Here is an 8,742-nt window from a genome sequence, read left to right on the forward strand (position 1 = left end):
GGGCCTGCCATGACCTTTCATTTCCTACAGGAAGGAGACAAAAAGGCAGCTGCCTCCCCTTGGATTGAGCTGCTGGATCGTTCAGCAGATGTCTGGTTGTGTGCCACTCAGAAAATGTCACTGCCTGCCGGCAGCTCCAAGCAGGTGATTAATGCCAGATTGAGGATTTTTCTGAGCTACATTCGGATCCTTCTGTTCACTGCTGCTTAGTGAAATGACAACCTGGTCCTCGTGCCACTGGAGGCAAGCATAAAGCCTGGCACACGACAGACGCAGGAGATCTTCCAGGTCTTGCGCGGGGAGGATGAAGGTCTTAGCACAGAAGACCAGTGAATTAGAGATGACTGGGTGATTCAGCTAGGGGTAAATCCTGCAGTCAGGGCTCCAGCGAGGGCTTGTGGACATCATCCCTACGCTGTTTGCTTTGCCTCATCAGCTACAAATTGGTCATTAGAAAAATGGTGCTAATTATTTGGCTGCTTCCCCCAGAAGAGGGTGGGTTTGAGCAGGTGCCACAGAATTTCAGGAACATTTAGGATGGAGACATTGTAGAATGCAAGTGACGGCCAGAGTATCAATGTACGTGCAAGAAAGCCTTCAAGGGATGGAACGAAATGTGCTGTTTGAGAGATTAGATTTTTATCCTGTTAGAAGCAAGAAATGAAGAGGGAAAGGTGAGAGATGAGGGAGGAGTGAGCATGAGAAAGTGATGCCTTCCTGAACCCAAAGATATCATAGGAAGCCTCTGTGCGCGATCGTAAGGGAGTCTTAGACTTGCGCAGACCTCCACAATAGGAAGATTGCCCAAACGACTCAAATAGGGGTTTGTCCCTTCAGAGTGTTTCTTTTCAGTCTAAAAGGGTCAAACACGGTAGTGTGATGTCTCCTGATAAGAGCAAAGAGGATTCTATCCTCAGTCCCTTTAGAGGCTTAAAAAAACATTTGTTCTAAAATATAGTTTTTAAGCAAGTAAACAAAAGAATGCAGTACCCTGACCATCATCCCAAACATGATCTCAGCCTTTTTTCAAGTGCTGGTGTTAAAAAAAGGAAAAAAAAAATCAGCACCTGACTTTCTTTCCTCCCTCTTCCTGACTCCTCAATATATTTATCTTTTCTCCACGTCCTCCACATCTTCAGATCGGTTGCCTGCACTGCCATGTGAGGGGCTCTTCCTTCAAGCTGACAGTTCCCTTTTGCAAACTGAAGAGTTCCTGAGTTGCTGGTTTCTATATTTTAAATCTTTGATCTCATGACTGAAATGAAAGAAAAGAAAATCAAGGCTTTGGCTAAGTTCCCAGCCCTGTCACTTGCTGACCTTGAGCCAATCACTTGAACTTCTAATGTCAATATTCCCATCTGTTAAGCCTCACAGAGACGCTGTAAAGCAAAATTAATAAATCGTATTGGGATATCTACACTTACAGTCAGTAGCTTTTCTTTCATGAGTAATCCCATTGACTTGTGTGCAATCACATTGAATAAAGTATTACTCATCAGGAGTAAGGGGCTAAGAATCCAACCTTTAATATTTGTAAAAAGCTTGGGGATTTGTGTGGAAGAAGTTGGAGAGGGAATACTCTCTGATCCAGGCTCTCCTTTAGAGGGCTCCCGAGTCCCTACCCACAGCACAGCATGGACCCTTGGGGAAGATGCTGCCCTCAGGAAGAGCCAGCTTGGTTGCTCACAGAAAGGACAGTGTCAGACTTTGACAGCAATAAACTCACAGGAGAGGGTGCGGTGGGAAAGAGACAAGGATGTTAACTTTGAGATTGAGAGGCTTTTTTTACCCCCCAGTCCACCTGCTTATCATGGTGAGATAACAGCTAACATAAGCAAAGCTTGAAGTAGCTGCTGACATTTCCCTGCTGATTCTTTCCTCTCCCCCTACACACAAGAAAATACAAGAAATGTCTGACTTTGATAGCAGCTGCCAGGCACAGGTCATCCTGCCAACCAGAGCTCCTCAGACTTTTCCCACAGCAGACTGAAACTCTGGAGGGGAAGAGGGACAGGAAGGTGGTGGAATCGGGAAGGCGATGGAGAAGGGCTGTGCATATAACCAACGCCTCAGCAGTGATGCGCTCTGAGGCATTCGGTATCACCCCTTTCCCATGGGCATCCCTGTCAAGGTTTTTTCACAGGGAGCTACTCCACCTGTGCAAAATCGGCTGCCAATAGTGCCTTAATCTGTGCCTATGGGATGTGTTTATGTTCTGGCAAGCTACATCAAAATGTAGATGCCCACTGATGTGTTTTTGTGTCTGGCCCAAGCCTGGTTTGGGTTCTCCTAGGTTCTCCCAGGACTAGGAGAACCTCAGGGAAGTGGGGCTGTTTTGGGATTAGTACCTCACTTCATTCTAACTCCTGTACAGCAATCCCAAATTTTGGCTAAGGTTTTTAGTATCTCTGGTACCTGATGCTGGAGAGAACAGGCTGTCACCTGGAATTCAACTGGCAGCATTTAAAATTGCACAGACACATCCCTGCCATGGCAGAAATAAAGTAACAGTCCCCAGGTCCAGGTTTTAATGCAAGCCATAAAGCATCACCCATTTATATGAGCGGAGGGCTATAACCCATCAGGCCCATCCACATGAGAATTCAAATGGATTTGCATCACTCCCACAAATAGAAAAAAATGAATAGGTCCTCTTATGTGTTTATAATTCTAGCAAGCGTAATGCACTAGTATCTACAATCAATATACTATGCCCTGACAGCACATGTGATAAACAGAAGGGAGTCTTCCATGGCAACTGATGCATATTTCATATATTTGGCCTGATTCTGACAGCTTTTTTCCTTGTGTAAGCCTCCTCTCATACCTGTTTGAGTCCATGTGAGATCAGAGTTGGTTTAATTGATTTGTGCTTCCTCCAGCATAAGCTTGGAAGCTTAAAATAATCTCCAAGATCTGATTTCGAACTGTGCTGAGCACCTGGCATACCAGTGTCTCCTATAGGCTTTGGAAGAAGACCTTAAATCACTTGGCTGATAAGTTAATTCTAATAGCTCACTTAACAGCTCACTTAACAAGTACTCCTTCATGGATATACATCCCTCATGGCAATACCTAATGTTAAAGCGGTGTTCTGAAGCATGCAGGGGAAGTTAGGATCAGAGTCAGAAGCTGGTGAGGTTATATAGGTCTCAGCCCACTGCACTAGCTACAGGACAATTTTGGCTGCTGGCAGAAGTGCTGCTCAAGATACTTCATCTCTTCGAATCACCTGGGCTATTTCATTCCCAATTTCCCCACGATTGCAAGTCTTCAGACGTATATGTGTCCTCTTCAAGGAAAGGATTGCCCCATTTCCTTGCTGTGGGTCCAGACCTAACACAATGAGAAATGACTTTATTTAAGCACGCTTCTGAGGTTTAAGGTTGTCATTACTGCCCAAGCTTTCTTCCTCAGAGAAATTCAGGAAACTCTTGTTGTTATTTGCCTCAAAGCAAACAAACAGCTGGAAATGGCATGGGTTAGTTATGTTTAAAGAGAGAAATTGTTTCCTTTTATTTACTCTGTTTTCTTCTTAATTTGCTCAAGTGACCTTTTTCTCCATTTAATGCTGAAAAGAGCAAACAGAACAGCTGATGGACCTGGATATCTTTTATTCTTGGTTGGTGAACTCCAGGTACTCACACACAGTTCAACTGACTTCTCTGGAATTTCAGCCTATTTGCTTCAGCATAAACAAAATAAGAAAAACAAGACCACTGCTCAGTTCTTTACTTTTTCTTCCTCTTGCACTTCTACCGCCTAGATACCCCTGCGAGATGGTGACACCCTGGTATTGACATTTTTCCTATGTATGACAAGAAATCCTCCCTTATCTGCAGAATTTCTCATTGTTTTCTGTACCTCCTTTGGCCCCTATCTATTTCTGCAATGCTTTCCTTAAGTTGCTGCTCCCAAATCATCATGTTTTCCAGGGCAAAACCATGCAGCTGATGTTAGAAAACAAGGGACGAAATATAATATCTCTCAAAACAGCTTTGCGTTTCATTCAGGTCTTTGATGACTACTGTGCATTGAACGCCTATCTTCTACTGAGCTCCCCACAATAGCCTACATCTTCTTTTGTCCCCTAGAGGATACAATTCATTTGTATATGAATAGTTTTAATTGTTCTTCCCAAAGCATGTTATGCATGCAATGGCCTCAGCAGGATTTTATTTGCCATTGTATGGCCCACTTACATCCTTCTCTGAGGTCTGTCTTAAACTAATTTCTTGTCATCTTCTTCAGACCTCAGTGACCTAAGGACAAGATGGGGGAGGGAGGAAATTTTGTTCTTTGAACAAATGTTGCCCTTTTTCACTATACTACCCCATCCTCAGGCTCTTAATACATATCTGTAACAATGCGTGTCCTAGGAGTAGTCCCTGGAGCACCTCCCACTATTAACCTCTTTCCATGCTGAGAATTGGACTTTTTATTACAGCTCTTTGATTTTTATGTCATAGCTTGTTTTCAATCCATGAAAGAACTTCTACCTCTTACCTCAAGGTAACCCACTAAGCTTTCCTTAATAGCTCCTTGTGAGGGCTTTTTTCAAAAAATCTTTTGAAAACCTAAATAAATCACCTCTGCTTGTTCAGAGGTATCCATTATTTTTGTTAACATTTTGAAATGCATTAAAATAGATTGAGAAGCACGACGATTTACCGTAACAGCCTCCATGCTGGTTTGTCCCAAGCATCTGGGGACATTGTAACTCTGTCTTCAATGGTTTTTCTCTTATCTTTTCTTCAATTGAAGTAAGGTTTGCCAGCCTGTAATTCCTTCATTTCCTTTAACACCTTTATTTAAGGATGGATACAGCACTGGCCACTTTTCAGCCCTCTGGCATGAGTTCTGATTTTAATGAAAAAAGTGACAGGCTTTGTGTTAATAGCTCTACTTCTTCGCTCTCTCATTCCTTCTGAATTTGTGTCTGGTCCCAGTGACCTATAGAAAATTGATGGCCTCATCCAGTAGTCTTTACATGTGTGAGTAGGTCCATTAACTTCAGCAGCCACTCTTTAACTTCAAAGAGTGCATCTGTAGAAATGAGTGCTCTTCCATCAGGTCTTGTTCCTCCGTCTATCATACTAAGCATGAATGTTTCCATGCCAACTTGTGCTTCATGAATCGTTTGATTTTGGGTGGGTTTTTTTCACTTCTTCCCCTTTTCTTACCATGATATGTTGAGGTTTGGGCATGGATGGCTTTTTACTGTCTATGTGTGTGGTCCGTACCACAGTGGGTGTCTAAGCCCTTGTATGAACTGTAGACTTCCAGCACACATCCTTATCCTGCCCTGGCAGTCTATCACCTTCATTATCTTGAAAGGAGAACTATGAAACGGAGACTTTTCAGTCTTCCCCATGGAGACATGTATGTTTTTTAAAAAAATAAAAATTACTGTTTCAGTTATGTCTGTTTCCTCCTAGGGACTGAGGATTGAGGGAATTCACTGAACCAGAAAGTAAATGCGATTGCATTCTCCGAGTAAAATGGGAAAGGTATAAAAATACAGGAGAGTGAAAAGCTATTTAGGTTAAGCAACGCTAGTAGCACAGTAGTTCTTGGATACAAAATGCCACAGGTGGACCAAACACTAAAAGAAGTATTATAAAAATCAGTGGAGTAACTCTTCAAATAATGGAAAGGGGACAGAAATCAAGCTGCCTATAAGTTGGTGTTTGGTGTGTTTCAGATCAGGGTTATATATGTGATTGCCTGAGATGGAAGAGAACTGGATTTGACGACACACAGATTTCATTCACCTTTTTGTCCCAGTGTTTCTGAGAGCTAAGTAAGGATGGTGCCCTCAGTGGCAGCTGATTTAGACCATGGTTAAAGAAACATAGCTGGAAGACAGGCAGTGTCATTCACTCCTCTGGTATTATTGCTGCCTTATGTGCTACAACCTTGTTTGATTGGACTGGATGATTAACCAAGAATGTGGATAACCCCCTCCAGTTTACAATTTAGGATGGATGCAGACAACCCAAAGCCTTGAGCATCTTGGTGTCAAGCCAAGTGCAAGGCCTGCAAGATGGTGGCATGTATCCCCTGGAAACAACGCAAACAGATAGTGCGTTACAGAGGAAATGAGCAGCTGAAGGATGTCACCAGAAGAGAAGCATGAATCACATTTCCTCTCTTGCTGGTCTTTATCCTTTTGTCTTGACAGACTGTCAGGAGCTGCTTTTCTCCTTTCCTCTCCACTTTCTCACATGGCATCTTCACAGTCAGCCCTTGGCAAAGGCTTTTTTGGTGGCCATTCATTAATTCTGCTGTGGCCTTTAGTAATGTCATCTTGGCTCAGATGCTTTCTTGAAATACAGTGCTGCAGATTTCCCCAAATATCCTTGGCATGTTATATGGCACCAGGGTAATGCTAACTCTCTTCAAACATAGATGAAGCAAACAGTGCTAATTTATGCCTTGCTTTTTATTTCCAACATAATTTTGATTTTAATGTCCCATTCTTAGCACATCAATATCTTTTCACTACTGGCATGTTAAAACAAAAAGTAAATATTTCATTTTCCTTGCTTTCACAAAGATGCTCACCCAGAGCATCTGGGAGTATGCAAATGAGACATGACTGAGGGATGCTGCTTGGGTGCTTTATGGGACATCAGGGCATGAGGATATTGCCCACAAGTGTCAACATGAATGGAAAATTAGCTACGCTGGGTAGTGATGTATGATTTAATATAGCAAAAGATATTTACAGTAAAACAACAGCTCACAAGAACACATTGCAGAATTGTAGACTCTGCCTGAAGGATCAGAAAGGTTTATTCATTTAAGACGTAAAAATCAAGCTGCCCTTCTGCTTTGTTCTGCTGGGTACACTGAGCAGGGCAGAGGCCTATTGCTTTAACTATGATGCATCCCCCTTCCCCACAAAACCCTTACACACTTTGAACAGTAGGCTATCAAAATTCTGAATTTCTCATAATTTGCCCTGCAGGTGGTGTCCAGAAATCCCACATAAGTGGCCACTGAACATGAGTAAGGCACATTGCCTTGAAGGGGCATTGAAGCTGGCCTGGCTGCAGATGCACAGCTCCTGTGTGCATCAGTTTCTTCATCATCCTTTTGACAGGCTACAGATCTGACCTAGTCCCAGAAACTGTGACCAAATCAGTGGTGATTCTGATATCCAGTAGAGATTTTTTCCATTAAAATCTGCCTGTAAGGAGTCTTGAAGCAATGCACAGAATCAGACCCAGGACTGGGCTTAGTCACCTGGAAATGGCTTCTTGAAAAAACTTACATCAGACAGCCGAGATTATTTAAGGCAAAGAAAAAGACGCTGAAACCTTGCCCCTGCTGGAGTCTCCGGCACTTGCACTCCCAGTGGGACGAGGGCTGATGAAGAAACACTGAAGACTGTTTCTGTGGCAGTTTGTCTCCTGAGGAGCTGGATTTGGCATTACTTTCTGGAATTAGTTCATATTTTCCACCGATTTATTACCTTAGTATCTTTACTGTCTTATTTTGGAAAATGGGGCCAGGCAAGCCCTAGCTAGTGCTGCCTAAGCAAAGCTGATAGCTTCACATGTAAGCACACGTGCATTTACATGTAAGCAAACATGTTCCTGCTGTGATATAACTTGAAGAACAAGACTGCTAAACAAATACTACCTTGAAATTTGTATTTTTTATTTTAAATGTAAGTGACTTTAAACAGTGAGACCTTTTCTATCCCTCCCCCCAAACCCACTGAATGCAGGGTGCTGAAGGGCATGGGGAGAGCCAGGGCTGGGGCTGCTGGAGGAGCTGGGGTGCCAGCTCATGGGAACCGGGGTGCAGCTCCCTCCCACACCATCGATCTGCCCAGCAGAGTCCTGGCTCCCTCTCCCCTTGCACTTTATTACAGCTTTTAATGCTTGCCAGTGACTTGCACGGTGAAATAAAACTTGAAACAGCCCAGTACGTGTCGTAGGCTGTTTGTTGGGGATCCAGTACTCAATTTGTCTCTGTACTTGCCTTGTACGATGGGTAATTTAGTAGTAGCACTTAGATACTGAGGTGATAGATGCCTTGTAAATACAGCAGATAGATTAAGTCCTTGGTGTAAATGTGAAAAAAATTCACAGATAGGGAAGGCACTGAAGCTTTGCCCCTCATACGGTCTGTGGAGGATGTCAATGAATGTTCAGCAATCCTTTAAAAGCGATGCCCAGACTTGTAACTGAGTCCAAGAAACCTTTACCTAAACTGAACAACATAAGGGAAGGAAGCTAGTCCCTATTTTCCTACCTTTTGCCAATCCTGGATAGGTTGTGTCTTATCACACCTGACATAAGCTAGAGCAACCCATGCCCAGAATTGCCATCTTCCCTTGGCAGCTCACAAAGTGGTGCACAGAGCCTGCAGAAGAGAAGCAGCCTCTGGGGGCTCTCAGTAGCCTCATGTCATAGTGAGAGGGCAATGAGAAAGGTCTTTCTGCTACAGCAACCATAGTCTTAGGAGTGAAAGAGAAGGAGATGTAAAATAAACCTGACCCTAATTTGAAGCTGTTGGGAGGAACTGCCTCCGCGGAGTAGCTTTACTCTGCAAAGCGTGCAGCCGAAGCCTTTGCAGCGCGTGGCTGGGCCCCCTGCGGTGCTTTTCAGCTCTCTGTCTATGCAGCACCAGCCAGACCGAGCACAGCCAAGATGCTGGCCCTGCCACCCACTGCAGGGGTGAGCCCCGACTTGGCAAAGGGGTGGGTTCCCGTGATCTCGCCAAGGG

Source organism: Egretta garzetta, unplaced genomic scaffold, assembly GCF_000687185.1.
Source record: "Egretta garzetta isolate BGI_Z169 unplaced genomic scaffold, ASM68718v1 scaffold190, whole genome shotgun sequence".
NCBI classification, from domain to species: Eukaryota; Metazoa; Chordata; class Aves; order Pelecaniformes; family Ardeidae; genus Egretta; species Egretta garzetta.